The sequence below is a fragment of the Lissotriton helveticus genome, chromosome 3_1 (genome assembly GCF_964261635.1).
Source record: "Lissotriton helveticus chromosome 3_1, aLisHel1.1, whole genome shotgun sequence".
NCBI classification, from domain to species: Eukaryota; Metazoa; Chordata; class Amphibia; order Caudata; family Salamandridae; genus Lissotriton; species Lissotriton helveticus.
In genome coordinates this window covers 1,270,544,494-1,270,570,052 of record NC_136061.1, presented here as the reverse complement: position 1 = coordinate 1,270,570,052, position 25,559 = coordinate 1,270,544,494, and positions in this window count along the sequence as shown.

The window sequence follows — 25,559 nt, the reverse complement described above, 5'->3', positions numbered from 1 at the left end:
CACAAATAAAAAAAAAATGTACATTCGCATTAAAATCCTATGCAACTGCAGTGCTTACGGCAATACATTTACAAATAAATAGGATGATAAAATAACATTTAAAAGACAGTTGGACGGGCATACAAAAGCAGCAACATATTATTAATAAAGTGCAATGAATATAGAGCAACATTAACAATATATAGAGCAACATTAGCAACACAGTGACTTAAAATGGCGCCACGCAAGGTTACGACCTACATGATGATGTCATCACGTGTCCGGTCGCGTAATGACGTAGGCGCGTACGGATGAAGTCTTAGTCGAAGACGTCACACGGAGAGCTCGCAAACAATGTTGCCCGAGCCTTTGAACGCTAGTCTTCAAATGATGCAGGTAGGAGAAACCGTCGAAGCAAATGGTTAGTTATTTCTCCAATGCTCGATACAAGTAATAAATAGAATTCGCTCACCGGAACAGGACCGCAATGATACAGAGTCCATAAAAAAAATTATTCTTCGCTTCTCTCGGTTTCCTTCCGAAATTAGTGCATTTGTAGACGTTAAGTCGTTGTTCCAAACTAATTCACCAAAGAGATAATAAATAATGAAATCCGTGGATTCGCTGTAAAGCTTCTTCCCGCTCGTCGCCAATTTCTGAAGTAAATGCTCACACTTCTTCATTAGTTTATGAAAGTTTATTGAGTTCTTCGTCAGGAATTAACTGGTAGGTCTGTATCTTTCTACGGTCAGGCTGGATCTGAGTCCTACATTCTAAACTACTGTAGAATACAGAATCTAGTGACTCTAACTCCAATGTTCACATGTTCTACAATCTAACACATATCTAATACATCTAATTAAAACAATACTAATATAAACCCATTATTACAATATGCCACACTTACAACAGCATTTGATTTAAATTTCGAAAACAATATTTGCAAGAAAAAACTTGACAACCAATGTTTAGCTAATGAAAAGCAGAGAAATCTAAGTTTACAAACAAGGAACGGAGTTTAAACAAAAAAGTAAAGACTGTGATGAAGGAACATGGCAACTATTCATTAACAAAGACAAGTGAAAATATTTCAGAAGAATTTCCCAGGACCAAGGCTGCTGTAGAAAAGGAGGGATAACACATTTAGAAGAAGGTGGAATAGGCTAGGGATTCCTCACAAAGACTACTGTATATAAGCTGAATGAAATAAGTTAATCACCAAGCGTTTTACTCATTTGCACAAGTAGAAGTTAACCCAGAAATATCAAATCTGCCTGCTGCTATATATATATATATATGTATGTATGTATGTATGTATATATAAATGTATGTATGTATGTATGTATGTATGTGTGTATATGGATATATATATATATATATATATATATATATATATATATATATATATTCACTGAAAAAAACATAGGTTATAGACCATATATAGTTAGGAATTAGCATTTAAAAAACCTTTTTTTACTCACACAAAACCATTGAAATTCCATATATAGTTAGTTGTACTAACTATATATCGCGCACCCGCAATCCACTGCTGATCATGTCACATATTACATCATTCATGACATGGTCAGTGACATCACTGATGACATCACTGATGACATCTCAAATGACATCACTGATGACATCACTGATGACATCTCAAATGACTCTGGTAATCAAAAAGGTCCACCTCCGAGAAGGTTAGTGTGTATCCTGTTGTTGTTGGAATACACTAGATGTGTTAAGATACCCCTCACACACCAAAAGGGCCCTTGGTGTCATGCTTCATCATCGGGGTCTTCCCGCCCGGCTGCCGGACGGGGCAGTGCTGCAACAAGCGACTACGCCGGAGCACCTTTTTAATGTGGGTGCTATGTGAGTGAATGGGAGTGAGTGTCAGTAGGGTCGGGGGTGATAAGTGATGTTAAAAAATACCTGGCCTAGTGGAAAGAAAATTTTTTAATAGGCACTGGCTGGTATTTTTAAAAAGAGGTGATATCGGAAAGGTTAAGCTAGTTAGTGGGCTCACTTTCCTGTGCGGGTCAACATGTTTCGGGGCGTCATGCCCCTTCGTCAGGACCGGGGTCCGATCCCCCTGTCACTCACTAAATGTTGTTTCCACAGTGTGTGTGTATACCTTACAATGTGAAGTACTAATTTATCAATGTGTATTGAACATATATTTTATGTAAATACACTGCCCTTGCTAATGCTAGTATACTTGGTTGTATGCCTGAAAAAACAAGAACCAGGAGTTATAAGTGCGCGTATCCCAAAGCGCTTCGCTCTTAGGTACCTGTGAAAGAAGGTGAAAAAAAGAGACTAACACATAAAACACATACAGATATTGCTGGATGCCCTGTGTAAAGTGCAGAATTCAGCGTTGAAATAATGGCCAAATATTGTTATATACGTAACCACAACTGAAGAACACACACAGTCAATCACACACTACAACAGTAAAATTAGGTAAGGTATGTACAAGTTGGTAGATACATACTTTGCAAGGAGGGGTGCAATGCCCCATGAGCCAAAACAGGACAGATGGGTAATATTGGGTCCAGCTGCAAGTTTTTGAAAATAAAAATAAATGGAGAGAAGGAACAAAAAAGGGAAAGAAAACCTATTGATTTTCAATGGCTGCTTCGTGATGGAGAGAAAAAGCATAAAGGACTGATGCTTGTCTTGGAACCGGCTATGCCGTACTTACTAAACCCTAAGCCTCGTGGTGCTTCCTCCTCTGTCCGTGGCTTCCGTGAATATGAGAGAGGAAGCTTGGGCGGGGGCTTATACAGTGAAACTAATTGGGTTGATTGTTTTGCTAGATTGGTTAATCGTTCTCTAGATGGGGACACGTGTGGTAATAAACACGAGTTAGTCAGGACGGTAAGCGCGGTGGCCATTTTTAACTAGTCAGATTGTGGCTAAGGCATCCGAATTATGGTGGATAACTGTGTTCATTATCCATGCTTATTCATAAATTAATAGCCGACATAGCGGGGGAAGGAACAGTTGCGGCTCCGGTAAAGCCGATGCTGTTAGGTAGCGCGCATGCGCAGTTGAAAGAAAGCCGATCACGCATGCGCGACGAAAGTGTTCCGTCGCCGCCCATGCGCGGTAGGCCACCCGACCGGCAAACAGTGTAATGGCTAAAGTTATGGGAAGAAAAGAGGAAGCCCTGACTCATGTGAACAGGGACAGGTAAATAACTGAGGGAAATAACTTTTGACCCAGAACAAGACCTTCTCATGGGTCTGGATGTAGAGAACCTCTACACGAGCCTCCCCCACCAAGAAACTCTCGAGATCATAGAGGAGGTTCTCTTCAGTACACCATGGAAGTACCACACACCTAGACAAGTGGTACTGGAATGCATTTCCCTGACACTCAAAAGAAACTATTTCCAATACGAAGATACATATTACTTAAAGAGGCACGGCACGAGTATGGGGAGCACATGTGCCCCTAGTCTAGCCGGACTGTATGTACACCACCTCGAGTCGACCAAGATCCTCAGCGATCACAACCCCTTTAAAAACCACGTAGTAACGTGGAAGAGATACATCGATGATGTACTGGTCATCTGGAGGGGCAATCAAGATTCGGTTAACCATTTTATGTCATGGCTAAATCAACAGGATCAATTCCTCAAGTTTACTCACACTGTTTCGAAAGAGAACCTCGTGTTTTTAGATCTTAATATCTATCCAGTAGATGGGGGACTTGAGACCAGTACCCATTTCAAACCCACGGCAAAAAACAGTCTGCTATTGTTTGATAGCTTCCACCCGCGCCACCTCCAGGAGAACTTACCCTACGGGCAGTTCTTGAGGCTACGACGCAATTGTAGTAACATTGATGATTTTAAGTCCCAAGCAGGGGACTTGGAACAAAAACTACTGAATAGGAATTACCCCAGTACAATTGTGAGGAGATGTAAAAAGAGAGCCCGTAATAACAATCGTGAAGCCTTACTTGAGGACACAGAGGAAAAAGAAACGGAGAAGAGACCAATCTGTGTAACAACATATAACACCAACTCCAACCGCATTACCAAGATTGTAAATAAACACTGGAGCATCCTAGACTGTGGTAAACTTGACCTCCCAAAACCAATGTTCTCGCACAGACGAGGCAAAAATCTAAAAGATCTGTTGGTCCACACTAGACCTAAAAATGTAGGGCCTGTTGCACCTACCAGACTTACGTCAGTCAGAGGCCACCATCCATGTGGCAGTTGTATATCCTGTCAGTACACGCGGAAAAGCCAAACCATTACATTCTCCAACCAAACAATATGGGAACAACGCCTGTTTACTAACTGTAATAGTCGCAACGTTGTCTATTTAATCACCTGCCCATGTGGTAAGGAGTATGTAGGAATGACCAGCAGACCAGTAAAGATTCGAATGGGGGAACATCGCAGCAATATACGATGCAAGAAGACTACCACGAAAATGTCTACCCATTACCTGACCATGGGACATAGCGTCCATGACCTAAAATGGACAGTCATCGAAGCCTTCAACAGTGATAAAAACCTTTTAATAAAGGAACAACGTTGGGTGTACCGGCTGGGCACCCACCACACAGGCCTCAATGATGACATACCCTGGTCCCAACTCAACTAATAACTGGACCACATGCGCAATGACTAGACCATCTCCTTATAATAAATCCAGCTAGTGATTTCAATGTCTCCTGTATCACTATTTAAAAACGTCAGTATCACTTAATAACCCGACCTCTCCCAATCCCATCCCAAAAGAACTATCTGCTGTGCTGTCTTGGACACAATCCGCCCATCTGGACGTTTTTTACCTGTCCATGTTCACATGAGTCAGGGCTTCCTCTTTTCTTCCCATAACTTTAGCCATTACACTGTTTGCCGGTCGGGTGGCCTACCGCGCATGCGCGGCGACGGAACACTTTCGTCGCGCATGCGCGATCGGCTTTCTTTCAACTGCGCATGCGCGCTACCTAACAGCATCGGCTTTACCGGAGCCGCAACTGTTCCTTCCCCCGCTATGTCGGCTATTAATTTATGAATAAGCATGGATAATGAACACAGTTATCCGCCATAATTCGGATGCCTTAGCCACAATCTGACTAGTTAAAAATGGCCACCGCGCTTACCGTCCTGACTAACTCGTGTTTATTACCACACGTGTCCCCATCTAGAGAACGATTAACCAATCTAGCAAAACAATTAACCCAATTAGTTTCACTATATAAGCCCCCGCCCAAGCTTCCTCTCTCATATTCACGGAAGCCACGGACAGAGGAGGAAGCACCACGAGGCTTAGGGTTTAGTAAGTACGGCATAGCCGTTTCCAAGACAAGCATCAGTCCTTTATGCTTTTTCTCTCCATCACGAAGCAGCCATTGAAAATCAATAGGTTTTCTTTCCCTTTTTTGTTCCTTCTCCCCATTTATTTTTATTTTCAAAAACTTGCAGCTGGACCCAATATTACCCATCTGTCCTGTTTTGGCTCATGGGGCATTGCACCCCTCCTTGCAAAGTATGTATCTGCCAACTTGTACATACCTTACCTAATTTTACTGTTGTAGTGTGTGATTGACTGTGTGTGTTCTTCAGTTGTGGTTACGTATATAACAATATTTGGCCATTATTTCAACACTGAATTCTGCACTTTACACAGGGCATCCAGCAATATCTGTATGTGTTTTATGTGTTAGTCTCTTTTTTTCACCTTCTTTCACAGGTACCTAAGAGCGAAGCGCTTTGGGATACGCGCACTTATAACTCCTGGTTCTTGTTTTTTCAGGCATACAACCAAGTATACTAGCATTAGCAAGGGCAGTGTATTTACATTAAATAAATGTTCAATACACATTGATAAATTAGTACTTCACATTGTAAGGTATACACACACACTGTGGAAACAACATTTAGTGAGTGACAGGGGGATCTGACCCCGGTCCTGACGAAGTGGCATGACGCCCCGAAACATGTTGACCCGCACAGGAAAGTGAGCCCACTAACTAGCTTAACCTTTCCGATATCACCTCTTTTTAATAATACCAGCCAGTGCCTATTAAAAAAATTTCTTTCCACTAGGCCAGGTATTTTTTAACATCACTTATCACCCCCGACCCTACTGACACTCACTCCCATTCACTCACATAGCACCCACATTAAAACGGTGCTCCGGCGTAGTCGCTTGTTGCAGCACTGCCCCGTCCGGCAGCCGGGCGGGAAGACCCCGATGATGAAGCATGACACCAAGGGCCCTTTTGGTGTGTGAGGGGTATCTTAACACATCTAGTGTATTCCAACAACAACAGGATACACACTAACCTTCTCGGTGCTGCGCCGAAAGTCGGCGTGGGGCGCCCCGTTGGCCTGTGAGTTCGCGTCAGTCAGTGGGGGCTGTTTGAGGATCTGACTGCATTGGAAAGCAATGTGATGCTGTCCGTCGCCCCCAAGATGGAGGTTCCTCGGCTGCAGTGGGGCGCCCCTTGGTGTTTCACTCGCTATGCAGCTGAGTTGCGTGCACACTTGCGGCGAATAGGCCGAAGGCAGCACAACGCGCCGAGATCTGGATGGCACCGAGGTGGTGTCCAGCAAGTTGCCGCACTGGTGTGGCCATCCTACAATGCTGCGCCGAAAGTCGGCGTGGGGTGCCCCGTTGGCCTGTGAGGTGGCGTCAGTAGCGGACCGATGTACGAATAGGCCGAAGGCAGCACAAGGCGCCAAGATCCGGATGGCACCGAGGTGGTGTCCAGCAAGTTGCCGCACTGGTGTGGCCATCCTACAATGCTGCGCCGAAAGTCGGCGTGGGGCGCCCCGTTGGCCTGTGAGTTCGCGTCAGTCAGTGGGGGCTGTTTGAGGATCTGACTGCATTGGAAAGCAATGTGATGCTCTGCGTCGCCCCCAAGATGGAGGTTCCTCGGCTGCAGTGGGGCGCCCTTTGGTGTTTCACTCGCTATGCAGCTGAGTTGCGTGCGCACTTACGGCGAATAGGCAGAAGGCAGCACAACTGCGCCGAGATCTGGATGGCACCGAGGTGGTGTCCAGCAAGTTGCCGCACTGGTGTGGCCATCCTACAATGCTGCGCCGAAAGTCGGCGTGGGGTGCCCCGTTGGCCTGTGAGGTGGCGTCAGTAGCGGACCGATGTGTGAATAGGCCGGAACCAGCACAAGGCGCCAAGATCCGGATGGCACGAGGTGGTGTCATAGTTGAGAGTTCTGAGCAGCGCTTGTAACACTGTCTGAAGCTTATTTGCACCTGCTGCAGCTTCACTATTGCCCTGGTGTGGCCTAAGATCGCCCATGACATAGGCGGCCGCCTCCCGGGGTCCGGCGGAACTTTTTTCCTTTTCCTTTGTGCATCTTGTCCCACAATCCGTTTGACCTGAAGACACGACCAGGTCCCTGAATGTGTGCAGGGGGACGCTATTGATTGAATCAAAATGGCGGCTTCACACAAAGCTGACTCAAGCGTTGCTGCTGATGCTATACAGACAAAAACTGGTTTTCAGTTTGTACATTCTTCAGGATTTTTCCATCCAAGGCTGGTTGAGAGTTTGTAGAACAATGGTTTCAGATTTTCAACATACTACTCTTCAACATTCTTCCTAAATGTAACAATGTGAGACTCACTAGGAGAACGGTGTAGTGAGGGACACAAACGGCTGTTTATCTTTCCTTTCAAAATGCTGCCAACAATATTTTCGGAATGGAAGACACCACAAGGCGCTGAGATTCGGTTGGCACCGAGGTGGTGTCCAGCAAGTTGCTGCACTGGTGTGGCCATCCTACAATGCTGCGCCGAAAGTCGGCGTGGGGTGCCCGAAGGGGGGGGGGAGGCGGCGCCAACGAGCCTCTCCCGCTTCTCCATGTGGAGGCACTTCATCTGCAGTGGGGCGCCGAGATCCGGATGGCACCGAGGTGGTGTCTAGCAAGTTGCCGCACTGGTGTGGCCATCCTACAATGCTGCGCCGAAAGACGGCGTGGGGTGCCCGAAGGGGGGGGGGAGGAGGCGGACGGCGAGGGGTGCCCGAAGGGGGGGGAGGAGGCGGCGCAAACGAGCCTCTCCCGCCTCTCCAGGTTGAGGCACTTCATCTGCAGTGGAGCGCCGTCTAGCTGAGTTTCGCCCGCTCTTGCTGCTACAGCGACAGGCGGCTGCAACAGGACTCTCAAAATGGCGGCCTGTTCTTTGGATTTGGGCCTGGTCCACTAAAATGGCCCTGGGACACCTTAGAACTCGGACGCTCGAATTTTTTTTCCTTTCCTCTACATGCAAAAAAGGTAAATGCCCGGTACGTTACCTGCCTCATCTGCCACGATGTACTCTCCAGAAGAACCGAAAAAAAATATAGTTATGGTAATTATACCATGCATCGTCATATGGAGAGGTGGCACCAATTAATTATAGTGCTGCACAAAAGAGAGATTTGGAGGACAATCCCCGACCTGCCAGTACATTCACCAAAGAAGTGGCACTGACAGCATCAGAGGCAAGGGAAACGGTCCCAAATATTCAGAAGAACTTTGGAAAGATTAAAATGACATGTTTAGATTGTGGCAAATTAATTTCATGTGGACAGATGAGCGTTACTCTAATAAATACAGCATATGAACATCATCATAGTCGATGGTTGGTGGAGACATTTTGACTATATCCTGGACCTGCCCGTCCTCGCCCAAAATGGCGCCGGAATAAATGGGACTCGTAACTCCTTGTTGTGTACTGGTTGCACAACCTTGATATCACGAGATACGTATGCAGTTTTGAAGCACATGGCGGGCGGGGACGAGAATTGATTGAATATTTCGACATCCCTATTGATATTAAGTTCTGATGTGTTATTGATTACTGTACTATTGAAAGTTCGAATTAACGTCACCCATGGTACTTGCCCGCAAATGTATATCTAGATAATTTTATTGTAACTGGCCCTGTCGTATTTTAATTATAAAATGTACGTCCACCGATTCCGCAACTGTTAGACACCTTAGTTCTTGTAACCTAATGGCCCGCCCGTTACGTTCCTCTACAGTGTAAATGTCTCCTCATCATATACGATTACAGTTTGCTCCGTGGCCGGCCCACGTGGTTATAGGCCCGTATTTGTATACTGACATTTTCACAATAAAGGTTTTTAAAAGAAAACATGGTAGTAGTATTTACATTGGTAAAGTTTTTAATAATAGTCACTGTTTTCGAATCAGTAAAAGGCAAGTGAAATAAAGCAGTCCAATTACATGAAGGGTAAAAGGTATAATACGCAGGAACGCAGTAAAGATAAATGGTCAAGGGCAGTTGTGTTTTCTACTCCTGCAACATAAAGTGATCGATAAGAATCTGATATTCAGGCGTATCGGCGACTAAGACAGCAGGCCGAGCCTCTTTTGCTCAACGGCTCCGTCATGGGACGAAGAAACGCCCTTTTTCTCGAAAAAGGAATATATTTTACTTGCAGGACAGTTGTAAATTTTCCGGTAAAGTACATTAGCTTGGAACATTATAACATATATGTTTAAGAAAAAATAATGTTCGAAAGTAATAAAAAGTGTAATTTTTAGGTCATATGACCAAGCCTTTCATCATTAGAATAAGAAAAGTAAAATGAACCAATGAAAAGTTTTATTAACAAGTCACATGACCTGTTATGCTTACGTTACGCGCTGCGCGCCGCGCCCCGGATCGCTTCCGGGAAGCTGCGCTTCACGCACCGGAGCACTTCCGGATGCGCTAACGCGGCGCGTCATATGACGCATTACGCGACAACGCAGGTCCAGAATATAGTCAAAATGTCTCCACCAACCAGCGGTCGGAACACAACCCCTTTCAGCAGGCTAAATAGTTCTGTTAAATGACAACAGAAGGGACATGCAACAAGAACCATCAGTCAAAGAGGGGAGGGCAAGTTCTTCTCTACCGGGTCACGTTGGGGCGCTACCGGAATTGATCGAATTGGTAGTCTACAGTGTTTCTGGATGTTTCAGACTGAAGCTGGCGTCAGCATGAGAGCACCACCATCTCGTAGCTCCGTCGTGGCCATTCCACGAGCAAACATGGCAGCCGCTCCCCACCAGAAGCCTGCAGGAGTCGGGGGCCCCCAAGACTTTTGTAGAATCTTCAAGGCTGAGGGGACGCTTTCGAGAATGGGGTCCAAGACCTAGCAGACAAGCGTCCGAGTTCCAAGGTGTCCCAGGGCCATTTCAGTGGACCAGGCCCAAAAAGGAAAGAGCCTGCCGCCATTTTGAGAGTCCTGTGGCAGCCGCCTATCGCTGCACCGCAAGAGTGGGCGCAACTCAGCTGAATGGCGGATTTTGGCACAGTGTACCAAAAGCGGGCGGAATGGCAACTGAAACGGTAAAGGGGCGCCCCACTACAGCAGACGAGCCTCCACCTGGGGAGGCCCGTTCACGCCGCCTCATCCCCCCCCCCGGGGCGCCCCACGCCGTTATTCGGAGCAGCATTGTAGGATACCAAAACCAGTGCGGCAACTTACTGGACATCACCTGGGTGCCATCCACATCTCAGCGCGTTCTGCTGCCTTGGGACTATTCGCACAACAGACCACTACTGACGAGGCCTCCCCCCGCACCCCCCGGGACGCCCCCCGCCGTTTTTCGGAGCTGCATTGTAGGATACCAAAAACCAGTGCGGCAACTTACTGGACATCACCTGGGTGCCATCCACATCTCAGCGCGTTCTGCTGCCTTGGGACTATTCGCACAACAGACCGCTACTGACGAGGCCTCCCCCCGCACCCCCCGGGACGCCCCACACCGTTTTTCGGAGCTGCATTGTAGGATACCAAAAAGCAGTGCGGCACCCAGGTAACATCACCTGGGTGCCGTCCAGAACTCAGCACGTTGTGCTGCCTTGGGACTATTCGCACAAAACACAGCTACTGACCATTGTTGCTTCTTTTTTCAAAATTTTTTTTTAATGTATTTACTGTTTTTGTTGCGTTGTATATATTTATAAGTTATTAAAGTTTTATAATCCTACTACTTTGTTGGAGTGCTATATATTTTTAATGTGACACATAATTGTAAAAACTTTGATGTACAAAGAGGCATCCCTGGAATCTTCCGCTTCAGGCTCGGTCCCCTCCCCAATCACAATACAGGATGGTTTTCAGATAGTAGGAACGCGTGTGGTGTGACGGATCTCATCGGGTGGGGGCCTTGATCTACTGTAACTCCTTTGAAGAGGGGTGATTCTTTACAGCTGGGGCCACAAACTACATCTGCAAGGCTAGGTGATAGCCTGGGACCGGCCTGGACAATCGGACACAGAGGAAGAGGAGTGTCAGAGGGTGCGGTAGTGAATAGGGCGAAAGGGAGGTGTCGGGCGGACACAGGGTGTGATTCTCAAGGAAGAGCAGCGCAGATGGGGGGAGGTTTATTGCCCATGCATAAGACAGAGAGCGGGGTGACCAGTGCCTGGGGGAGATGCTTGCGAGGGTGGGGAGCCATGCTAAGGATCGACAGCGTGCAGAGAGTGGGTCTGGTCAAGGCATCTAAAATGGCTGCCGTGCACGACAAATGTGTGGCATTTGAAAAAAGGCAAGATGGCGCAGACAATTTTTTTCAACACTTCCTTATTTCCTTCGAATCGAACGTTAACAGATGTTATCTCTCCCACACCACCGGTCCCCCTGGGCTTAAACGCCGAGATGGTAGGGACTGCATCCCGTGGAGATAGGCCGAGACGTCACTCAGCAGAAAAAAAAAAAGTCTATAAACATACAATAAGTTAAAAGTCGATCATTCTTGTTTCCTTGTAGTACGCTCCCCAGTCCGCTTTCCGTTACGCGTACCGGGCACACCCCACGAAAAAAACGTTTTTTGTTGTTGTTTTTTTTTGCCCCGCGGGGCCCTTTTAAAGCCTCCACATCAAACCTAGGGGGTCAGGGAGGATCTACTATGCCCCCTTATGGTCATTTCCTCCTTTGTTTTGGCCTCCTCTTGTCTCTCGATCCTACCGAGAGACAAGATGGCGGCCGCTCCGGACTGTTTAGAATGTTGACAGACACCGGAGAGCCAATCAGCTTCGCTTCGCGAAGTTCCGTTACGCGTCAAGTACGCGAACCGGAGCGCTACCCGGAGCGCTGTTACAGATATATATCTTTTTTTGAACGTTAATTTCTCAAAATCCACTGGAGCACATATATTGAGACCTAGCAAAGGCACATCAGGCTAACAGTCCCTACAATTTTGCCAAGTTTCGTGCAAATCCATTCAGCCGTTCGGGCTAAAAGTGAGGCCAACCGCCCTATGGAAATTAACATGGGAAAAACGCGTTTTGGGACCCCCCTTTTTTCTCGGCCCCCCCTTGACGAACCCCCCCCCCCCCCAAATTTTCAGTGGCTGGTCAGAAACAAAATGTTCCATTTTCCTGAAAATTTCAGCCAATTCCGTCCACAAACGCCAAAGTTATTAGACATAGAATTTTCAAAAATCCCATAGAGAAAAAATCCTAACTATATATACCTACTGGCGACCGCCAGTAGGTAATATATATATATATATATATATACATACATGGTTCCCCAGCTTCAAGGTCAACCGCTCTAGCCATAAGGCTACATCCTCTCCCCAATTTTACTAAATGTCTGACTGTAGACACATGTATCCTTTCCAAGGCTGTGTTGAATAGTGATTATTATCACATTAGTAGTTGTTGAACTAGCATTTGTAGCTCTTCTAGTTGAAATGAGTTTTAACCCTTAACTCACACAAATTCTCTTTATTGACTGTACTAAAGTCTTTAATGATTTTATCATTTAAATTGTTTGACGTAAATGATTTCTCCTTTTAATTTCTCCTTGTCGATGAACAAAGTCCATACAACCAATAACAGGGATTATTTCATGATTACACCCGATTATTAAGATATAGAAAACCCTGCTCTGTCAAAATGAGTGGAAGTGGAATGTGTAGGATGGATGGTTTGACAATTAATCTGGATGGCTAGTGAGGAGTATGGTAAACAAATGCAGTGTATGCCCTTGTTGTTCCTTTAAAGAACCTGCTACATTAGGAAATAAACTACCTCAACTTGCTAGAGCTTGTGTTTTTAGTCATACCTACAAATTGCAGTCAGTGGACTGGAGCAACGAGGGAAGGAGTCTATTTTCTACAAACAATCGTGGCAAGGAGGCAAGAGTGGTTGGCAACATTGTTCCAGTTTAATTACTTGGATGAAACGGAATTGCTACAAGTATTCCACAGTCGTGGTGTGGTGTCAGTTTTCTGATCAACCGTTACAAGGTGAAGAAGAAGGATGCCGAAAATTCCTGAAGAGTCCTTAGCTTGCTTAACCTTTGCGATTGGAGTATGCTCACTGTGCACTTGGCTCCGACTGCAGCTCACTTTCGGTTGGTGCAACAGCTGAAATGTATTGTATTGTCCAACACCTCCCGGCAGCAATGTAAATGCCAGGTCGCCATTTTGAGCTGTGTGAGATCATATTAAATCACCTCACCAAATACTTTGCAATAGAATTACTTACAATGACAACCATTTTCCTGTGTCTGGAAAAATGAAGTTTGTTCATTGATAAGCCTCTGGTTATTCACAACAGTTCACTTTATTCCAGGTGTATGCTTAGTCTTCTTTTGAGTAAACAGCAGTACTGTAATCAGTGCAAAGCAGTTCAAAGGTGTGCTGTTTAGGTATTAGGTATGCCTTACCAACTGCAATTAAGTAAATGCTTTCTAAAACATATTTTTACCATAGCATTGACTTTGCTTAGTTTACCAACTCAGGCAATATCGTGTCAAAGTAACAATCCTTGGTAAGGCAAGTGAATAATACAGGCCTCGAGCTTTGACGAATGTGTCACTAAAAGCCAGACCCCCTTTCGGGACTCATGAAGTTTCTCTCTGAAAATACCAGAGTACGAAACTAGAGGAATTTATCCTCTCACATATATCGCACCTTAGTGAGTGCGTCACTTAGCTTTTGACACATACTCTGTAGACCACCATTTTAATTCACTGTTCACATAAGGTCCTGATGAAAGCCAGATTTAACAAGAGGCCTGGCTGAAACATGTTGACCACACTGAATGTGGAAGCTCATAGTCATCTCCACTCACATCCGTCGCCTTGCTTTTAACACTGCCAAGGGCCCACTATTAAGAATAATCCTTGTGGACACTGGGACCCTTAGGACAGTTTTTAAACTTACACTCTTAACACCATCACTACACACTCACTAAACATAATCTGCTCCGTTGTAAACAGACGTTGCAGCACACCCGAGGCACACTTGGTGCCCTGGGTGGGGCCCGATGATGAAGCATGCCACTAACTAGGCTGGTGGGTGAGGGTCTTCACAAAAAGCAAATGTTTTTTACTTATTCCTGGAACACACACTTTGAACTTCGACCCTGAAATTAGTTCTTTTTGATTCTCAAATATATACCAAGGGGACATGAACTAGCTAATTCTCATTGCTCTCTCTCCTATTGATACTCATTAAGTGAATAATTGCCTCACAGCATTAAGATTTAGAATTTAGTTTTGTTGAAATTACAGCAAGTAACCTCCTTGTGTGAATGCCTGTTCTTGGGTGGGTGGGCGTCACGCTAGGTGGGAAGAGGGAGTTGGGGGTTGGAGTTGGATTTTCTAAAGGGATATGTCTGCCATTGGGATTATTTTACGGATTATTGCTATTTATTGTTGAATGTACGTATGAGGTTGTCCTCACCCAGCGGCTAGGGAGGAAGGGCTGATATGGGTGGCTAACTCATCACTGTTACAGGTCCATCACCTGATGTCAAGTGTATAGCCTGGAATGTTCGGGGATTACACTCCATGCAGCGTAGACATAAAATACATTCTTATTTAGTACGCAGAGGCGCGCAGATAGCACTCTTACAGGAGGCACATTTAAACCGATCGGAGGTGCTAGCCCTGCAGCGCAGGTGGCGCGGACAACTGTTCTACACCACGTACTCCGCGTTCGCGTGAGGGGTCCTAATTTGGGTTAGAGCTGGGGTTCGTTTCCAGATGCTGGACCAACTGGTGGATCCTGAGGGTCGGTACGTTGCGGTCCGTGGCCGCCTCTTTGGGCGCGAGGTGACCCTCTGCAGTATTTACACTCCCAATGTAGACCAGGCATCCTTTCTAGGGACTCTGTCCTCTGCTCTTGCAGATTATCTCACGACTCCGATGTTGTTAGGGGGAGACTTTAACTCAGTGGTTGATGTGTCCTTGGATAGGTTTCATCCTCCACTGCCCACAGCCCCGATTAATAAAATGGCGAGAACACGAGCCCAATGGCAGGACAATTGGGGACTCCGAGATGTTTGGAAAGAGCAACACCCAGGCGATAGGGATTACTCCTCTTACTCCTCGTTACATGATCTGCACGTCCGGCTAGACGCCATTTTATGTAGTTCTACCCTGGCCCCACTAGTGGCTAGCAGTGAATATTTGGCATGAACCATATCGGATCACAATCCGTTACTAGTGACCTTCTATTGGGAGGCTGAGCGCCCTACGATTCCTAATTGGCGGCTAAGCTCCGAGATGCTGGAGGACCAGGTCTTTAGAACGGAGTTGAGGGATGGGGTGGAACACTACTTTACGGAGAATCCAGGCACTGCCACAACGACGGCCCTTGAATGGGACGCTTTCAAGGAAGTGGTCCGTGGGTTATGCATCGCCAAATGGGTGGGAGTTAGGAAGCTGCTGCAGCGGGAGGTGGACGAGAATGAACGGGCATTACGGGAGGCTGAAAGGTCTCACTCGGAAGGCTCGGGTCGAGTGAGCTGGTCCTGACCCGAAGGGAGACAGTGGCCGCGGGTGTGGAGCGCCTACGGTGCTTCGATCACAAGGCTTACTTGGCTCGTGCCCATGCAGAACGGGATAAGGTGGGTACGGTGCTGGCCTGGTAGGCGGACCCCACCCCGCGCTGTGTGCCGATTTTGGCGCTAACTTCAGCAACGGGACAATTGGAATATGAACAACATCGCATAAATGACAGCTTTCGATCCTTATACGCGGAGCTCTACACGAGCCAGTTATAGACTGGTGAGGAAGATACTCGTACCTTTTTAGCGGGACTGGATCTGCCCACTCTTGAGGAAGATGAGGCTGAAGCACTCGGCCTGGATATTACACTGGCTGAGATTCGTTCGCTATTAAGCAGTTGGCGCGTAATAAAACGCCGGGTAGCAACGGTTTACCTATTGAGTTTTATTTAACTTATATCGACCTCTTGGCTCCCAGATTGTTGTTGATGTTCCAGGAGGCTGGGAAAACGGAGATATTACCGGCTTCAACTAGGGAGGCCATTATAATTCCACTCCTTAAACCAGATAAGCTTCCTACTGATCCGGCTGCCTATAGGCCTCTATCCATGCTCACAACTGACTATAAAATATTGAGCCGCGTGCTGGCTACCAGGCTCCTCCCTTTCATGACACGGCTGATACATCTAGATCACGCTGGATTCATTCCTACACGCAACACTGCCAGTAACGTGCGCCGCTTGCTAGGAATCTTGGATGGCAGTGGTGGATGAGAGGGACAGGAAGTGGTCCTATCGGGGGATATTGCTAAGGCATTTGATAGCCTAGAATGGCCCTATCTTTTTTCAGTTATGGCGAGTTTTTTGGACTTGGCGCCGGATATGCTCGATGGACTGAAATACTATATTCATCGGCGACTGCCAGGGTGCGTGTGGGTAGGACTGTCTCCTCATCCTACCCGGTAGGAAGGGGCACCAGGCAGGGCTGCCCCCTGTCCCTGCTACTATTTGCCCTAGCGATCGAACCACTAGCGGCGTGCGCCCGGAGGGGGGAAGTGTACAATGGCTTACAGCTCCGAGGCCAAGCGCATTATATCTCGCTCTACGCAGATGATCTTCTCATGTTCTTGGCAGACGCGGGGGATGCCCTGGATGGGGCGCGCGACCTGCTAACCCGTTTTGGGAACATCTCAGGCCTACGAGTTAACTGGGCGAAAACGTGCGTTTTCCCGGTGTCGAGCACGTGCGCTCCGCCACAGTTGCCACCTGGCTTGACATGGGAGCCGAGATGCCTTCCCTATCTGGGAACACAGATATATCATGACCAGGAAGATCTTCTGGAGGGAAATATCGAGAGGGCAATGAGGGGCCTGGGGAGTAGCATGAGATTTTGGGGGTCACTGCCGCTGTCAGTGGCCGGCCGGGTTGCTCTCTTAAAAATGGTGGCACTGCCTCGCCTGCTGTACCTCTTTTATCCTCTACGCGTTGCATTACTCACCGCGCCATACTTATGTCAATTCTAGGTGAGTCTTTCTTCATTCTATTATTATTTATTTTCTATATGTTTATATATCTACTCTAGGCAGCCTGTCATTTTTAGGCCTTGCGTGTCTCTAGCTACCGAGCTCCATCCTTTATACAAGTTAATGGGTATTTTCCCTGTTGCCCCCTAATTCATAAAGAGGCTCCCCTTTTTGACACAGGTATCAGCAATTTCAAAGGTTTTCCAAGTCTGATTCTTACACCGTGTTTTGTGTAACTTATTATATCTCCTCAGATACTAAGCTTCACTAATTTACGATGACTGGTTCTGCGACACTTTGATGCCACTTATTCATCTCAGGTTATCCTACTAATGGTGGGTTTGCTTTGCATAATTGCATGTCTTATTTAAATGTGTTCTCATAAAATTCGCAATCAGGATATGTAATTACACGGTCACCCCTTAGGGCTTGTTTGTTACTAGGTGACATTTTGTTCCTAACGCCAAATATTTTGTTCTATGTCGCCAAAAATATGGAGGTGTTCAACAATTCTAATGTCATAAAATGATATAGCAAGTCGTTTTTCTTATCAACATCTCAAGGAAATTCTGTGTAGTATGTATTATAGGCATTGTTAGCTTGTGCTAGCGTTTATATACATAGGTCTTTTTTAATTTTAAATTTTTTTTTTTTCACTAGATGTATATATGTGTATAATAATATTTTTAAACTGTAAATTATATTGAATATTGTTTATATATTTTTCCAGCCTTGAAAAAGTCCTTGTGTAGGACGAAACACGTGTTGGTGATCTTTACTTATTGCTGGGAATACCTGTTTTATGAAAAATGAAAGAATAAAGATTGAAGAAAGAGAAAGAAGTGGATTATATTTTTTTTTGAACCCCCTGTGTTGACTGAAATTTATGTTGATACTATTGTGTTATTATTTTAAATAACTTTTGTACAATTCTATAACTAATAGAGTTTGTAACATTGGAATTCAGGGCCTATTATTTATGCCCTAACGGCTATGAGTACTTGGTTATAGGAGTGCTGTCAATAGTTTCTCAAAACTTTTGTCTGACTGTACCTCTTTCGAACCCTGCCCATAAAGATACCTGCTGCATTTTTCCGATGATTGCGATCTGCAATGGGCAGCTTCATTTGGAGTACTGGTCGGCGTAGAGTAGCACTCGCTACCCTGCTGAGACCGAGAATTGAAGGCGGACTAGCCGCTCCTGACCTCGAATTATACCACCTGGGTGCGCAATTCCAGGCTCTGACGCAGGCTGTGGCACTGGAATTCCGTGGGCCAGAGAGGAGAGCGGTCCCGGAGGTACAGAGACACGTTCTCTCCTTTATAATTCTACAGCAGACACTGAGAATTGCTGACTTATCTTTAGTCGAGAGCACCCTGAGGTACTGTTGGAAACGTTTTCACACCAGAATTGGGGTGCAACGCCCATATGCTCCCGAAATACCACTAGGCATGTGCACGGCCCTGCCTCATGGTGGCGATTGGTCTGGCCTAGCGGAATGGGAGGAACTGGGACTGCATATGGTAGGCGATTTGTATGAGGACGGTGCTCTTCTGCCCTATGGAACGCTACAGGAGACCTTTGGTCTTCCACGCGGCCACTACTTATTACATGCAGCACTGATAACGCCCATACAAAAACACTGGGGCGCCGGCCTTTCGGAGCCGCCTCTAGCCGAGACATGTCAGTATGTTGTGATGCCGGCGGGCACATATAAGGCTGTCACCTGCCTATACAAATGCATGCTAAGGGAAGACGCTAACCCGTTGCAAAAACTGCGGGCGAGCTGGATGGCGGTCCAAGGCAAAGATATCCCTGATGTAACCTGGTTACAAATACTCAAGAGAGCATGGAAGGGCACTAGAAATGCTAGATTCCAACTCATCCAATATTTTATACTGCATAGGGCATATCTCACACCAGCTAAAATTAACCAATATTTTCGAGTGGACACAGTGCGCTGCCCCCGTTGCCACTTGCAGGGAGAGGATCTGTGCCACATGTTGTGAGACTGCCCTCCTGTGGGAACGTATTGGGAGGAGGTAATTTCGGCCCTTGGTAGAGTAACGACACGACAGGTGGAAATGGATAAGGGAGCGTGTCTGCTGCTATGGTTCCCGCACACTAGCAAAAATAAAATAACTAGCAAATTTATGGACCTGGGCCTCATCCTTGCTAAAAGGGAAATCACGTCACACTGGAAGGCAGCGAATGGCCCTAGTTCTGCTAGATGGAGGGCAGCGTTTCTCCTGTGGGCAGGCAGCAAGGGCACTGTTCGCCTACGACAGGCACATAGATCCCATAACGATAGGGCACTGGAGGCAGCACAGGCGTGGGAGGCACTGGTGTTAGGACTTAGGTTGCTCGACACAGATATGGAATCGGAATCGGATGTCTCAATGAAGGAGGGTCAAGTACAGGGGCAGGCGTAGGCGGATTCCCGCGACTTCACGGGGCTTGATGGGAGGATGGATCCCCGACTCCAGGGCAAACACAGTGATTTCTAATTTGATGAGCGAGACCACTAGTACACAGACTATACATCAGAGCAATACATTATTCACACACTTTAACTAGCTTATGGCATTGGCAGCAGGGGTGGGGGGTGGGGAGTTTCATGGACGCTGGGGGGTCCATGCATGGAGCACTGCTCCGAGCCTTGGAATAGGGCTTGGAAATGAAGAGACATTGATTGAGAGGACTAGGAATGTTGCAAACAACAGGAACAGCGGCGGACTCTAGATGCCGCACTAGCCTTGGATAGCGTACTCAAAAGTAGGAGTCAAAGTCAAATAGGTGGCGTGCACAATCTTCTCCTGCGCCAGCCGCTGACAGGCGCAACCCGTACTGGCCGGGAACAAATATAGGGAAGATAATGGAGCGGTGCACTTTCCAAGTAATATGATATCCAATAAGAAAAATCCCAATTTGTATCTTCTTTAAAAGAAACTTTATTTAGATTTCAGAATATTAATGCAGCCTCCATATTAAGGGCTTTAGGTCGTGGATCTGCCGGCGCAATTCGGGCGTATTTTTCCGATACGCCCGAATTGCGCCGGCAGATCCACGACCTAAAGCCCTTAATATGGAGGCTGCATTGATATTCTGACATTGTGATCACTCATTTCTACAAGACGATCCTGGTTCGACCATCCAGGAATACGTATAAGCCCGCTATACATAATCTATAGCCCTGACGAAGTTCAAAAATCGAACGAAACGCGTTGGCTGATGTTAACTATGTTCAAGGAAATCTAAATAAAGTTTCTTTTAAAGAAGATACAAATTGGGCTTTTTCTTATTGGATATCATATTACTTGGAAAGTGCACCGCTCCATTATCTTACCTAGGACTAGGAATGTTGGAGACGGACTGGGAACAAGATCCAAGAGTGTTGTTCTACTGTACAAATACAATACTGTTCTCTCTCATGTTGCGTAATTGGATGCTGAATGCTCATGATGGTCCTCCTTAATGTCTTGTTTGTGTGTTAAACCGATAAAAAGATTTAAAAAAAAAAGTAACCTCCTTGTGTGAACTACAAATAGACACCACAGATTTGGTAATTACAATATATTTTGGTGTGTGTGTGTTGTACCAAAAGACATTGCAGTAAGATATGTAGTGTGCTATGCTTTTAGGAGCTTGCTGTGAGCAAGCAAGCTCCTGCTTTGCGGAGCGAGCTCACTTGTCAAAAGTAAATGCATTTTGGTTACTATGTTGTCTTTTAAGTTACTGCGTTGTGGCCTACATTGGTTTCTCAGTGTTCGTTGGGCATCTGATGCATGAGGACAGGCTGCGTGTGGGCTCCTTATTTATTGCTTTGTATTTCACAAAATATGCGCTGTGCTTAGCTCCACTTGGCTCCCGAAGTCACTATGTAATATTTGGTCACAATTTATCAAGAATTTAGTCTACAGTGTACTCCGGACAACCCACGCATTTTTTCCCCTCATCAAAGCCGTTACCTGGTGAATGCTTCTCCTGTACTTCTTGGAGCCCACGCAGCCCAAGACTACTTTTGGGCTATTTTGAGCGCAGTTCCTCCCACTTCCTTCATTTCAGCTCCACGTGCTCCGCTTCTTCAACACTGGTGAGCCACCCAGCCAGCACGCTCATGTATGCGCTTGATGTCATTTCTTTAGTTTACGTGCTTGCTCTTCAAGTAAATAATTAGCTGTCCTACACACATATGTCCTCCTGGCACTAACTTTACATTTCTAATCTGTTTCTGCTTTAATAATCAACACTGTGCCAACAAACTCATATTTCAATGCCAGTGCTAGATTGCTTTAGATATTTCAGGTTTACAGCGCCGTTTCTGCTTTAATTATTGGCGTTGTGCCAATACGTTCATATTTTAATGCCAGTGCTAGATTTCTTGGATATTTCAAGTTTACAGTAACATTTATTTAAAACTTGAGGGCTTTTGTTTGAATTAGCTCAGGTGAATTTGGAAATACTTATTGACGTCTCAAAACTGTGTCATTGCCCGTATCAACTCTTCATAGAATGGTAGTATCTTAAAGAATTGTGGGGCATATTACCAACAACTAGCGATAATTTTTGTCTCTAACTTGTTTAGAGACAAAAATTATCGCCGCACATCGGCGATTTTTATCGCAGATAAACCTTGCTATTAGCAAGGTTTATCGCAAATGCGATAAAAAACGCCCGCAATGCATGAATATCGCTGAAAAGTCAGCGATATTCATGCATTATCGAGCAAATGCTCTTAGCCATGTTATCCACCTCCCATTGGATAACATGGCTAAGAAATGCTCAGGGCAGGTGTTAGCTTTTGGAGATATTCGCGCTTAGCGCAAATATCTCCAAAAGTTGGTAATAGGAGATAGCGATGTTAGCGACTGTTTCCAGTCGCTAACATCTTGGCACGCCCACTTTGCATATCATTAGTGATAAATATCACTGACATGCAAAGTGGGGCCCATGATGGTCGCTATCTCCTATTAGCTGTCGCTAACTGGTGTTAGCGACAGCTTGGTAATAGGGAGATAATTTTATCTCCGCTTTCTTGGCTTTTAAAGCCAAAAAAGCGGAGATAAAACCCCTTGATAATATACCCCTGTATTATTTCAATGACTTCTAACATTTTAGCTCAGATCTCACCATTTCTTCAACTTCCTTTGATTAGGTGGAATGCTTGGTTAAGAACTTTTGAAAACTATTTAATTGCGGTTGGAGCAGATGGCTTTGAACCTAAAAGAAAGGCGCCTATTTTGTTCAGTTATTTGCTAAATGAAGGGCAGCAAGGTTTTGCTAATTTGCCTACAGCTGCTGCCTCATCTGGACAATCTGGAGATTCTAATGAACACTCAGAAGTGATTTCAAGACTTCGAGTCAAGTTCTCAGAACAACTGACGTTCTATTGGAGAGAGTTAATTTTTTCAAGTAAACACAAATAACTGATGAAATTGTTGAAGAATTTATTTTCGCATTAAGGGCATTAGCCTCTACATGCACTTTTGTAGCGCCCATTGACCTATACATTCAAAATAATTTTGTGTATAGCTGCTTTTCAAAAAAGAAACAAGAAAGGCAACTCCGTTGCAGAGACCCTCCATTGTCAGAGGTAGTTGATCTGGCCAAAAGCATTGAGCATTCAATAATCTCGAGTCGCATGATGGCTCAGGAATCCACTCAGATATCTTCTCCAATTGTTAATGCTCTGGGGTATTTTGAACATGTTGATGCTTTGCAAATTAAGGGCAAAGTCATAAAGAATGGTCAACATAATACTAACCCTTTTTGATTCAGGTGCAGATCTAAATCCCATTTAGGCAATTATATTTAATGTCCAGCAGTAGGTAAACAATGCAATAAGTGCAAGAAATTATATCACATTCACAGTGTTTGCAGATCCGGTAAACACCAAGTTAAAGTGCACAGTGTTGACCTAAATAAAGGGGGCTGTCCTGTGGATCCATCAAATATGATCCTAAATCCTGAGATTGACTCCTTGTCTACTAGCAAAATTAAGGAACCTTTATGTCATGTGACTCTATGTTCCAAAATAACTCTTAATGTGATGTGTGACTCAGATGCACCTATTGTTATCATATATTATACTTCATTTCACCAACAGTGGGTTTCTAATGTTATCCTGAGCTCACTAGACTACACATCCTAAAGCTTAGGGTGATCAGGATATCGATACAGTTAGGTTCTTCATAGATACTGTGTCTTGTCTTGGCAGGTCAATGTCAACTAAAATCTACGTTGCAATCAAAAATAGAAATATAGTTGGCTGGCAGGACCTTGCAAAACCTGTTCTGATGCTTGTGCCTGGTGCTGATCCACCAGTCAGGGTAGCAAATGTATCTTATTCACTACTGATGGTTTTAATCCCACTGAAGATATTGTTAGAAGATATACTAGAAAATGTATCTGGTAAATTGTGCTCGTTCAGAAATAAGTGCACACAATAAAGTTGAAAAGGTTGTTACACACAAAGCCAGAGCTGTCCCCTTAAGTCTTAGAGCTGAATTGAAACATCTATTAGAGAAGTTAGTTGGAGACGGCACCCACTGACTCCTCGGAATGGGTAAATATTGTAATTGGTGCATGTGAGAAGTTGGCCTTGTATAGGTTGTCCACTAATTAAAGTGGGCACCTTGCACCAGTCCAAACAACTCTTATGGTGATTTAAGAGGTCAAAGAAACCCTTAGAAAGCTGTCCAAGTGGTAGCAGTGGAGACAGCCTTCAGGCTTAGTCTTAAAGGAATGTTAAGAAGCTTGTTTTACCAGAATGCAATCGTATTGTATTGGGTAAATGAAAGGAACACCACACAGTAGTCATAAGCATATATATTTATTATTATAACACCTTAAATACCGCACAGAAACAAAAGTAAGTAGCACTAATACACAGTGGGCTCCAGGGGGAGACCAAACCATATACTAAAATAGTGGTACAAGAACCATGACTCGAGTCAAGATAATGTCTAGATAGTGTAGAATTGCTGCGACCACAAGGAACTACCCAAAGTGAGTGAATAGGGACCCCACAGAGGGTGCAGTGTGAGAATACGACAGCGTGCTACGTACAATTCAATGGAGAGTCGCAGTTGCAGCTTTTAAAGTTTAGGGACCCTTCCCAGTGGATTACGAGGAACCCTTTGGAACATAGAAGTTTGGAGAGCCACCCCATCCGTGGATACGGAAGTACCTGAGTTTCCTCACCCAGGGAAGCCGGGTGCATAGGGTCGATGTGGCATCGGAAACCGCCGTCATTCTCAATGGGAGTCTTCAGAGAAATACCACTGCTAGAAAGAAGAAACGTGTCTGGTGGAATCTGCTGGTGGATTTTTGATTGAAGGAACTTGAAAGCAGAGGAGACAGAGTCTTGGTCACTCAGGAGTGACCGGGGGCTCAGTAGATGGATGCCCACCGATGTCAGGTGCTTCAAGTGCGAAGATGGAGACCTTGACTCTGCAGCCACAGGGACCAGGAGATGTCGAAGACAACCAGAAGCCAGATACTAGCTGTCCCACAAAGGATGTCGTGTGCTGAGGGGTCGGTGTCTGGCGGGAGCACCAACAAGCCTTGGCAATGTCAACCCATGAAGAAGGTCAAAGAAGGTTACGGTCTGGCTCATTAAGGACCAGGGGACCCACCACAGCAAAGGGAGTCAGGGCAGGCCTTGAGCAACCAGGGGAGCCCAAGAAAATCAGGATTGTCCCTCAAATGGACCGACGTGCCATAAGCACAGGAGTTACAAGGGGCCCTCTAGTAGTTTCACAAAGCAATGATTAGCAGGGCACAGAGTGTGAGGAGGCCAGAGTTCTTTGTATGAAATATGCGCAGAAGTTGGAGCTATCAACAGCCCAATGCAGAAATTTGGGGAATGCCAACAAGCATATGCACTTGCAAATGTACACAGTACACAGGGGTTCAGGTTATGAGGTCCCCACAAGGGATACTGGCCTCAAACTCAGTCAGAGGGCAGCTCAACCTCAAGAAATGTAGGAATCCACCACCTGTGTTGCTGGAGCTTTCAGAGTCTGCAGGAGCGCAGGATCAGCAGACTGGTCAGTTGCAACACGGTGCCTGCGAATGCAGGAGAGTGACTCCTTCACCCCAAGGGAGATTCTTCAGTTGTCCTTGATGCTCCACAGGTCCTGCACAGAGCCTGTATGGTGCACTGGCACAGATGATGCTCTGGACAGAGTGAGAGATGAAGTCGGGCCCAGTCAAAGTCCAGCAAAGTCCAGGGTGTCCAGACGGTTGAAGGTCAGTGGTTTCTTGATCAGAAGCTTGTCCACGTTGAATCTAGGGTCCTACAGCCAGGT